Below are 12,763 nucleotides of genomic sequence, written 5' to 3' on the forward strand. Positions count from 1 at the left end.
GAATGTTTCAGAGATTCATGTAGAGGGCCTTCTTGGCTCTCAGAAATGTCATTAGAGTCCCCCAGGAAAATCAGGTGGTATCTCCATCCAATTATTCTTTTATGATTTTATAATCACAGAGACATTTCTTAACCATATTGTATAGCAATTTCTTGCAATGTCTTCCCTCCCTGCCCTCCCATGAATTTCTTTCACATAGTACAGGAGTCAAAAAAAAAAAAAAAAAATCAAGTGCTTTGTTTCCTTCCTAAGTCCAATGTCTAGTTAATTACTGGGTAACAGCTTTGCTTGGTAAAGGAAAAATAAACAAACAAACAAATGTGAAACCAGCTAGTTTTTATGCCAAAAAATAGGTAACAAATCAAAACTGCATTGTTTTCCCTGGGATGCTACCACAGATGTAACAAATGTGACGTAAGGAAAAAATCAATAGTATAATCAGTAAAGCAGCCAATCAAATAATTCTTCCAAACCACAAAGTAGTGTATATTCTGATGGTGACTAATGCCTGTCAGAAATCTTTAATGCCAACCAAACCTCTCTGCATAGCAGCATGAGGCAACTTGCCAGCAGGTACACCACCTGGCTGGTGAAAATGGCCCAGGCTTTAAACAACTGGGAAATCCACTGCCTCCTGAAATTTCTCTTATGTCTGAAGTTTGCTTTCCCCATGCAGATTTCCTTCATTTAATACCTTAGGTAACCAGTGTTCATTAGCATTCTTGCTATTTCATGAAGTTTTTTCTCTTGCTATTTTATTTTCCTCTATGGCCTTGGGTTGGGGTAGAGGGTAGGAAATTTTCCAGAACGCCAATCTTTTGATTTAATTTATGTTTCTTAGTGGGAAACAGTCTATTTTAGCCTCAGGCCCAAAGCACTGAGGTGATTTCCCAGTCCAGATCAGGAAAGCCAGCTAGATTTCATGTAACGAAAGCTCAATACCTAAAGGTACACTCCTTTGGCCACCCAGGGGTAATTATAATGGAATTTAAGTGTTGGGCTCATTTTTAGGGCTTTGATTTTCACTTAAAGTTTAAGCAGCTGAGACTGATTCAATAAAAGAGGTTTAATATTTAAAAGAGTCAATATTTAGAGTTATCTCTGAGGCCTTAAAGGAGAGAGTGATATAAATGTGATGAACCAAGTGGATATATGTAGTGTATTTCCAAATAGCTTCTTCAGTACATAGAATTTAACAACATATCAGTGTTGGAAATCACATTGGAGAGAAACTGTACATAATCTGATGTTACTTTTCAAAATAATTTCATTTATATTGAGATATGTTGTGATGTTTAAGAGAAAAGGTGATCTTTTTGAGGAATAATTTTTTTTGTAATAGGTTAAGGAGTAAACAGAGGGAAGAAGTAATGTACAATTGAGGACTTTGCTCTGTCCTCATAAGCCTCTTCCTCTCGAACTGGGTAAAAAAGTCAAAGCAAATGGGTTGGGTATTAAAATAAGTATGATAAATCACTGCAAAGTATCTATCCTTAGTTAAATGCAGCATCCCCTAAGCAGAAGGCTTTGATCCCAGATGGCTTAAAGCTACGCCTGAGATGAGATGCCACAGAAAGAGATAAGCATGGGCATGGCTGGACATGGAGAATCAGGAATTCTCTAGGCCAAAAGGAAAGTAATTAGAATTAAGATAAAATAAACTGATAGTAAGAGAAAATATTGGAAAGCAACCAAGGACATCTTAAAATGCATAAGTTCTTTTCTTTTCATTCTTGCTTTGATCAATATTCTAATTTCTCAAAACCTTCTTACAGACTGTGCTTATCAGTTCTTTTACTTATGTTGCAACAAATAATTCTTGCAGCCAAGAAAATAAAGTGTTCTGGTGGCTCAGTCATCAGGCTCCTGAGGAGAGAGAGTTAGCCAACTTGTCTACCTCCATGACCTATTTAGAGCCTACTATACAGATGGGTGATCAACACTCAGTGAGTACCTATACTATGCCAAGAAATTTAAAGACATGATTTCATCTAACTCTCAAAATTATCCTGTGATACAGGTTCTGTCATCAAGTTAACTGGAGCTGAAAGAGGTTGGGTAATTTGTTCAAGATCATGCCGCTAGTAAATGGCAGAAATGAACCTTAAGTCAGATCTTTCACAATTCCAAAGCCTATGTGTCTTTACTACACCCTACTGCAAACACATGTCCCTAGAATTCTTTAAAAAAGCCCTAAAAATGTGTCTTATAGAGTGGCCATCTAGAGGGATATACGTTTTACAGTAACACTACAGAATCCTAAATTTGAAAATTTTCTCATGTTTCTAATGTTTTCAGAAATCTAGTCCTGTACTCCAGATCAAAAAAGACTCCTATATTCAAGGAAGGAGTATTTCTTTTAAGTCAGTAGAAACAAGCATAGTGCTTGTTGTACTTTTCTAAATTTACTCAATTTCTGCTTCTTTTTTTTAACAAAAGGGGAACAAAGAGCCCTACAAAAATTTGAGTTCAAAAACATCCCTGCCCTTTGTTTCTTGCTGATTATACCTTTTCAAAAATGAATCTATTCCTGTAGGAACATTTGCAAAACTGACTCTAAATCCAATGAGCACATAAACACTGCTTGAGGAAAGTTCAACCTCAACTGTTTATTTGTCCTTTGAGCCCCATCAAATCCAATGTACTAACCTTCACTACAGATCAACACACCTCACAATTACCATTGCCATAAAGATTCCTGGATAAGAGACCACAGCACTACCTGAAAACCCACTATTCCAAGCAAACTACAAGGCAACAAGTTTTAATTTGTTTATTTCTAGGTTCCCCCTTGCTTGTGCTCATCATATAAATATCAAATCAACATTGCATTTGTGTTGTACTTCACAGTGGACAACATGCTATTAAAATATAATAAAATACTATTTAACATGCAAGCAATGTTATAGAATAATATTTAGTGGCATCCAAAAATTTTCACTCTGTACTGATTAAAAAATAGAATACAAGTCTCAAAAGAATTTTAAAGGCTATACACCTCATTGAAAAGGATCTACAAGGATATATACTAAGTTGTTACTAGTGATTGTCTCTGTTCAAGAAGAATTAGTGCGTTTCTCTTTCCTTCTCTGTATTTTTTTTTTTAATTTGAAGAACTTGCGAGACTTTCAAAGTGAGAAATAATAAAAGTTATTTATGAATTTAAATCATTACCCATAAACATATATAAACACATATACTATATAAATATATATGTATACATATATTATATATATAATTTTACATATACATATAAAATTTTGGCCTCATAACCAGGAAAAATATCCTCTTATTTGGCTGTGAAATAGGTAAAATGGGTATTACTAACTCATTGTACATGTGGATAAAGGGAGATTAAGTAATTTGCTACTAGCTCGCAAGTGGAAGAGGCCAAAGTGATAGGCCTGGTGACTCTGATCTTGTGTTATTTTTGTAACTTCTTCATATATTGATGTGATTATAATTTTAGGAGAGTCAGTTTTCATTGCAAGTACATCCATGCCATTTATTACAACTTTCTACCAATATGGAAACATTAGATGTGATGTGACAAAGATTCCACCTTTCTGTCAATTCTGATACAGGGTAATGGGAGACATCATTAATCAATCACAGCACTCCATCCTACTGGCACAAGACACAATCTTAGAATCTTTTTCAACCTACTTCTCTAGACACCCACTTGCTGATTGGGGTTGGCATATGAGTAGAATTTTGCCACGGGCACCAGAAGGACCATGAGGGCATGCATGAGAGGAATTTGCCATACCTGCTGTATCAAATTGTACATCATCAGCAATTATATATACATACAACAACTCAACTACTGCCTTCAAATTCATTCATCTAGTCACCTAATGTGGATTAGACACTGTGGGAAAAAGAGATAGAGATTATGCATAAATTTTACTTTCAAGGGGCCAACATTCTATTAGGGAAGGAGACTACTTCAAAAGGCTTGTACTGCAGAAGCGAGAGTTCTAAGCATCAGACATCTCTGCTTGGAGAAAAAGCCAAGAGTTTGGAGAAGGGCAAGATTGACTCCAGCTAGAAGGTGCACAAGTAAAGCTTTATGGAGGGGCCAGCAGTTGAGCTGGGCTTTGTGTAACAGATATGACTTGACCATGGAGGGAGGAGGAGGAGAAAGGACTATTCCAGGCACAGAAAGAATATCAAAAAGGAGCAGAGGCAGGAAAATGCAGGGACCGTGAGGGAAACAGTGAATAGTTTAGTCTGGGACTGCTTTTCATGCTTAGGAATGGTGGGAAATAAAATGGAGAGTAATTGGAGTGAGAGAGTAGAGGGCACTAGACGCCAAGGTAAGGACTTTGGGATTTATCTAACGGGCAATAGGGAGTTAATGATGCCTTTGAGAAGGTGGGCACCATGATGAAAGCTGTGCAAAGGAACACTTCTGGCAGCATCACACACCTGGGTGAAAACAGGCCCAAAACTTGAAGGACATTGCAAATCGAGAACTGAAACTGCCAAGCTCAGGTTTGAAGACCTTAGTGCCTCTTTCAGGTAACACAGTAAGATAGGAGAAATAAATACCTCTGACCGGCTTTAGTACCTGCTTCTCTCTCCTGTAGTCAGAGTCTGTGTTGACCTGACCAGGACAGATCTAGCTGCTACTTAAGAGAAGACAAAATATGACCAGCTCCGTAATGGAAACCAGGAGCACAAATGCAGCTTGCTTCCTCAGGTGCAGGACAAATACATCAAGAATTCTCTGTGCTTCACCCAAGCTGGAGCCCAATTTATCTGCCAGCTCAGGGCTTCACCATCCTTACAGAACACAAGAAGAAGAAGGAGGAAAGGAGAAACAGGAGGACATGGGAGGTCAAGGTAAGGTGCCAGAGTGCTCTACTTCTGAGAGCTTTGGGACAGAGGACAGGCTCCAGAGAATTAGTAACGAGCATTCATTAAACACTGTCTGCGGACTAGCACTTCATAGGCACTATCTCATTCAACCCTCAAATGATATCACAGGGAAGATACTGTTATCTCTACATTACAGATAAACCCAAACACAGAATTAGTGCCACAGAACGGAACCAGCTGAGAATTTCCCTATGAGCAGAGAGAAGTCACTTGCCCAAGATCCTAAGTCCACGTAGCTGGGTTTTATCTCAGGTCTGCCTGACTCTTCAGGCCACATTTCCCCTGCACCACTCAGCCTATCAACTGACCAAATCAAATATCTGTACTTGCCGGGATCCTGGTTATGACCAGGAGTGGGGGCAGGAACAGTCATTATCCCTCACTGACTTATTTTTACTCATTCCCTCAGCTCTCTTCTCTGTATTGATTTGGATTTGGGGCCTTTCTGAACAATGTGTTTATTTCCAAGGAGTTTTCCAGACCAGCATCAAAATGACTTGTCAAGCTCTGCTCCTGTGTCAGCTGCTTGACGTACTATAGCAGTCTTGCTCTTCCCTGGAAAGTCTTTGAGCCACTGACGTTTACCTTTCTCATCTAGATTTCTGACATGGGTGTGACAGCTATGTGCACCACTCTATTTCTTTCCTGTGTTTTTCTTTCCACTCCACCAAACTAAGTTTCATGAATCCATTTCTTGGTATGCTCAGTAAAGCCCTCCAAAGAAGCTCTGGCAGCACAGGCTTATCACTGTTATTTATTGCTTATCTCCTCCATTCTGGATCTGCTAAGGGATATACCACCATTGCTAAAATATTAATGCTGCATCCCAGGGCATCAAAGATGACAGAGGACAATGGGCAGGTAAACGGTAATGCAAGCTAGGGAAATAAATAAGTCAGGGAACAGGCCAACTGCAGACCCAGAAGCCCAGACAATAGGCATCAACCATCCTAACACAGACAGGGATTGTCTTTTTTATTGTTACTGTGTTTAATCCAATCCTATCTTACTAGCCTCTAACCTTCAGGATCAGAGTGCTTCCTTGTCTAGCAAACTATTTTTTTGAGCTAAGAAAGATAATTCCCTGTAAGGTCTACAGTGGGAAAATTTTGAGGAAAGGCTATTGGATCAAAATAAAAGGGCATTTCATTCTTAACCACAGGATGCCTTGTTAGCGGCATGGATTCTTAACTCCACAATGCAACAAGGACAACGGAAACTTAAGTATTTTTATGTTTCTCCGAAATAGAATGATCTTCAGTGATTTCTTTACTGATTTGTTTAATTAATTCATGCCCATTGTAAAAATTTCATAATCATATACATTACATACATTCTCCTCACTCCATAAAATGACTTCAGTTACCACTGGGATGAATACCCTTAGTAATATGCTACGAATATAAAGTGCATTTTTTTAACACAAAGGGATATATACCATACCTAATGTACTGTAATCCGCTTTCTTGTGTTTGACTCTATATCAAGGTCATATCTCCATGCTGAAACAGTAGTCTTTCAGTTAAAGATAACAGAGTAAGACATTTTAATTCTATTCTTTCCCTCTAAGCCCATCAAAAACAACTTTAAAAAATGAAAATGGAAGGAAAGTACATCCCTGTAGTAACGATAGAAGTAAATACACAAAATTCCAAACCATAGGCTGTGAACCACAAACCATGAACTCTGCCATATGCTTTGAAACTTGGCCCAAAATGTGAAAAATCACTGAGGGTTACACATAATCTCCCTAGAAATTAGGCAGGATTCCCTTAACACGCTGATGACCCAGGTCTGAAAGTTCAATATATGAATTCGTTAATAGAAACAATGAGAACGAGGGACAGAGGCAGGCCAAAGGAGGAGTGGGGACTGTCCCTGCACTGTCCCATTCTCCACAGTAGGAAAGCTAAGCAAGAAGAGCTCAAGAAGGTACATTTCATTTTTATTGTTTACAACCCAGGCTTACAAACAAGGTGGTTTGATGACCTGGTGTGCCCACTTTGTGCCTACTACCCTAGTGCAATTATAAATAGAAAGCCTGGGCATATACCCTGAGAAAACCATAGGTCAAAAAGAGTCATGTACCAAAATGTTCATTGCAGCTCTATTTACAATAGCCAGGACATGGAAGCAACCTAAATGTCCATCGACAGATGAATGGATAAAGAAGATGTGGCACATATATACAATGGAATATTACTCAGCCATAAAAATAAATGAAATGGAGGTATTTGTAATGAGGTGGATGGAGTTAGAGTGTGTCATACAGAGTGAAGTAAGTCAGAAAGAGAAAAACAAATACAGTATGCTAACACATATATACGGAATCTAAGGGGAAAAAAAAAAAAAAAAAGGCCATGAAGAACCTAGTGGCAAGACGGGAATAAAGACACAGACCTACTAGAGAATGGACTTGAGGATATGGGGAGGGGGTGGGGTGAGATGTGACAGGGTAAGAGAGTGTCATGGACATATATACACTACCAAATGTAAAATAGATAACTAGTGGGAAGCAGCCGCATAGCACAGGGAGATCAGCTCGGTGCTTTGTGACCACCTAGAGGGGTGGGATGGGGAGGGTGGGAGGGAGGGAGATGCAAGAGGGAAGAGAAATGGGAACATATTGTATATGTATAACTGATTCACTTTGTTATAAAGCAGAAGCTAACACACCATTGTAAGGCAATTATACTTCAATAAAGATGTTTAAAAAAAAAAGAGGAAAAAAAAAAAAACATGAGGCAGAATAAAATTAAGCCCTGTTTGATTCCTAAAAAAAAAAAAAAAGAAAGTCTCCTTTCACTACAGAGTGAATGATAACTTAAACAATGAATTCTAAGGTCTCTCTACTTGCTAAGAGAGACTGCTGGAGATGAGATGGGGTAAACAGAGGAAGGACAGCATTAGCCACTGGATTACAAACAGAGGACTTTGCCACTTTCAAGCGTTTCCCTTGAGTCACAGTATTGCTGAAAACACTGAAACCCAAAAGGAGACATCATTCTCAGCAGAGGAAACAGTGGTGAAACCTGAATCAAAGAAGTTGCAATTTACCCTCCCCATTCATCTCCACATGTTCTTATTTATAAACAAACACTTTTTTGTATTTTTCTACACAGCATTATAATTCAAAATCTGTATACACTACAAAGCAATCACCACAAGTCTAGTTACCATCCATCACCCTACAATCGACCCCCTTTACCCATTTCATCCACTCTCCTCTGGTAACTGCTAGTCTGTTCTCTGTATCTATGAGTTTGTTTTTGGTTTTATTTTGTTTGTTCTTGTTTTATTTTCTTTGCATTTGTTTTGTTTTTTAGATCCCATATATAAGTAAAATCATATGGTATTTGTCTTTCTCCATCTGACTTATTTCATTTAGTGTAATATTGTACCTTCAAGGTATTATCACAAATGTCAGGATTTCATTCTTTTATGGCTGAGTAGTATTCCAGTGTGTGTGTGTGTGTGTGTGTGTGTGTGTGTGTGTGTGTGTGTGTGTGTGTGTGTGTGTGTATGCCACATCTTCTTTATTCATTCACCCATTGATGGACACTTAGGTTATCTCCATATCTTGACTATTGTAAATAATGATGAAATGAACGTAGAGATGAATATATATCTTTCTGAGTTAGCATTTTCATGCTCTTCGGATTAATACCCAGAAGTGGAATAGATGGGTCATATGGCACTTCTATTCTTAATTTTTTTGAGGAATCTCCATATTGTTTTCCATAGTGGTTGCACCAATTTACAATCCTACCAACAGTGTACAAGCATTCCCTTTTCTCCACATCTTCTCCAACATTTGTTATTTCTTATCTTTTCAATAATGGCCATTCTAACAGGTATAAGGTGGTATCTCACTGTGTTTTTGATTTGCATTTCCCTGATGATTAGTGATGTTGAGCATCTTTTCATGTGCCTGTTGGCCATCTGTATGTCTTCCTTGGAAAAATGTCTATTCAGATCGTCTGCCCATATCTTAATCAGGTTGTTTGTTTTTTTGTTGTCATTGTATGAGTTCTTTACATATTTTGGATTTTAAACCCTTATCAGACATATGACTTGCAAATATTCTAATTCAGTAGGTTGCCTTTTCATTTTGATGATGGTTTCCCTTGCTGAAAAAATACTTGTTTTTTTTTTGAATTACTAAGTTACTCAATTACTTAGTTGAATTACTTAAAGATTAGTATTAGTTGGAAAGGAATCAACATTGGCACAAATGCTAAATAATTGGCAGAAAAGGTGTGGAAAGGAGGAAGGAAGTATTATAAGCCAAAAATTCAAACCAAGAAATATATATATATAGCCCCTCAAAGAAATTTCCAACATGATGTCTGAAATAAAAATAACTCAAAGAAGAAAGTTACTATGTTTCAATTTCTATTGCTGCGTAACAAAGTACCTCAAAACTCAGTGGCTTATTTTCTCACAAATCTGCAATTTGCACAGGGCTTGGGGAGGACCATTCGTCTATATCCCACATAACATTAGCAAGGGTAGCTCAACTAAGTCTGGTGAATGCACTGATAAGATGAATCACTCAGATGGTTGGCCTCTGGGTGCTGAGTAAGCTGGGAGCTCAGCTGGGGTTGTGGCCTGGGTCCCTTAATCCACATGGTCTCTCTATCTGGCTAGTTTGAGCTTCCTCACAGGATGGCAGTCTTGAGGCAGTTGGACTTCTTGTGTGGTAGCTAACTTCTAAGAGTACAGAAGTAGAAGTTGCCCAGAATTGACACGGTATCACTTCCAGCACATTTTACTGGTTAAAGTGGGTGACAGGGCCAGCTCAAATTTATGGAGAGTGAGCTATACTAGGACACAAATGCTGGCAGATATGACTCATTAGGAGACACTAAAGTAATAGTCTATTACAGTGAATCCTTTGACACCTAATGATTTATCACATTCCCCACAGACCACCTAACTCATGCAAAATACACACCTCCTAATCCCTGAGAATCACCAGAATCTCATCCATTACAGCACCAGATTCAGACTTGAAGTCCAAGATATTGTCATTTAAATGAGCTCCAGTTCTGAATGAGGCTACTCAAGTGCAGCTCTTGATCTGAGGATGTATGAACTAAAGAGGCAAGTTTCTAACTCCCTGCACACACGTCCAGTATATAATGGTAAGGCAAGGTCAGAAACACTAAAAGAGATACTCTCATTCAAAAGAGGGACAATAAAAGCACATAACAGTCAGTGGTCCATAATAATTCTGAAATCCAGCTGGGCACATATCACAGGTTCCTTGATCAGGATCCAGTTCTGTCATAACCTATGATGATTGTCCATGTCTCCTAGCTTTAAGCTCTGAGCTGTGGCTATTCTCTTTGACTCATCTTTCCTTTTCCATAAAATATGGTCCATACTTACAGCTGAGGAGCTTTCTCAACCCGCAACATAAGTTAGGGGCCTAGAGGCCTCTTTTAATTGTCAGCTATTTCTGTTAACTTTTAGTCCAAATTGATATAATTCTTATAAAACGTTTGTGTAATTTCTAGCTATCTAATTATAACTCAATGCATTAGAAAAGAGAAATGTCCATGCAAATCCTCTCTACTTTAGAACTGTGAATCAGAGTGCTATGACAAGACCCTTAGGATTTTTAGAAATTTATTGTCTAGCTGAGAGGGTCTACAAATCATGCTCTTAAAATTACTAGAAGTCTTTTTATTCTAGATAAGAAAGGATCTATGAAGCACTGCCTTTCGTCTCTCTAATGTCTTAACAAAGGATCTTGCAGAGTTTTGACCACAAAGCAACATTCCATAGGCAGTGTTCTATGTTCTATATTTGCCCTGACACTGTCTCTTATTTTGAGAAAATTTTCCTGACTAAGAATGTTAGAATGAGAAATAGTTTTATCTTCTGACTTAGCAAGTTCTGGGTTGGAAATACTTCCTCTAATTCTGTTTAAAAATGAAGTAGTTCCTTCTTCAGTTCCTCTCTTTAACTGTACCTTATTATATGTAGATGAAAGGATCAGTTGGTGCTTTCAATATCTGGAAATATTCTTAGCTAGATATGTAAGTTAGCTAGGTACATTTTCTTTTTTTCTTTTTCTTTTTTCTTTTTTGGCCACACCACGCAGTTTATGACCTTAGTTCGTGACCAGGGATCGAACCTGGGCCCTCAGCAGTGAAAGCGCAGAGCCCTAACCACTGGACCACTAGGGAATTCCCTAGGTACATTTTCTATTTTTCAAGTTACTACAGGTATAGTGTAATCAACTGTCCCATTAAATGTACAATATGGGCCCCCTTTTATGAAGCTTCCAGGAGCAGTTTCCTTTCTTCTTTTCAAGTCTCCACTGACAGTATCCCAAGACGCTTCTGGCTCTGCCCATTGCCAGGTTCCAAGAAGAAGTCTCTCAGAAGAAGTTCCAAGAGAACAAGCCCCAATGAGCAAGAATATTTTCTTGAAATAAAGATGTAAATCTATATCCAAAAAGACACACCATAACGCAGGAAAAATATATAAAGAGATATCCTGAAAAACTTCCAAGATGTACAGAAAGAATTCTATGGCTATATAGGCCAAAAAGTAGTAGCCCATGTACAAAGGGGAAATAGTAGACTTGCTTCAGATATCTCCATGGTAACATTAGATGATAAAAGGCAACACAGCAATGTGTGCAAAGTTCTGAGGAAAGTTTATACACAGCCAAGTCTACAGTAAGTACAAGGTTAAAGACAGAAACTCATTAGCCTTAAGGACTCAGAGAACATCACCATGAGTCTTTCTGAGGGGGAAAAAAGATTGATGATACATCTAGCCAAATAAAAGATAGCTTAAAATGAAGAACTCAAAAATGAATATGTTGTGATAAAATACCAGTGACAATTAAATCCAGTTCAACATAGAATTAAGACACATCAACATCATGAACTATGCAAAAAGCCAATGTTACACATCTTAACAATGTGTAAATAAAAATATAAAAGTTAGTGGAGAAGCAAGTTGGAACGAAGTAAAAGGTATTCTCAACATCCTTATTTTTCAGACTAGACAGTCTATAAATGCTAAGTTTGATACTAAAAACTAATTACCTCAAACTTCCCACATTTTAAAAATTGAGTATTATTAGAGATTATAGCTCTTCTTACCTGAAGTTATACAACAGCATTAGATGACTTTTCTGAGGTTAAATTCAAGTAATTAAAATTTTGTTAAAATTAAACATATAGGACTCTGGCCATTATAGAATAACAAGGACCACATTTAACCTCCTATGATATTCAGCTAGAAAACTGGACAATATATAGGAAATAATCATTTGCAGACATTGGAAAATAGGCAACACAGATTGGGATCCCTGAGAGAGGGGAAACAAACAAGGTGACCCCTACAATTGTTATGGTTTTCTGCCTGAAGCAATTTTAAGACCATGAGCAGGGAAGGGATAACCAAATATAGGTTGATGGCTTTGCTGAAACACACATCAGAGATTGAGGAGGATGAAATGGCTGGAAACTGTGGTTGGAGCTCCAGAAAGAATGAAGTTACACAATAAAAGGGCTCTAGAAATCTGCATAAAGGTTACCTTGAGTCTTTGCTAAGCGCAAAGTTGTGCAAGTATAGAGTGAAACTCCACAAGACAGAACAATGAATGACTGAGTTGTGAAGGCAGAATAATTGCCAGACCTCACATAGGATTGATAGGTGTTCTAGCTTCAATGTGCCAGAGTAGGGAGTCCACAGTGATCACCTGGGCAATTCCATGGACACCCAGAGGAGTCATGATTTAGTAATAGGGCTGATCTATACCTAGGGTTAAGTCTACTATACACTAATCCTCACAAAGCTTAAAATGAGGACTCAATGAGCTCAAACTGATAGAAAAATACATGTCTTTCAA

Source organism: Eschrichtius robustus, chromosome 12, assembly GCF_028021215.1.
Source record: "Eschrichtius robustus isolate mEscRob2 chromosome 12, mEscRob2.pri, whole genome shotgun sequence".
NCBI lineage: Eukaryota > Metazoa > Chordata > Mammalia > Artiodactyla > Eschrichtiidae > Eschrichtius > Eschrichtius robustus.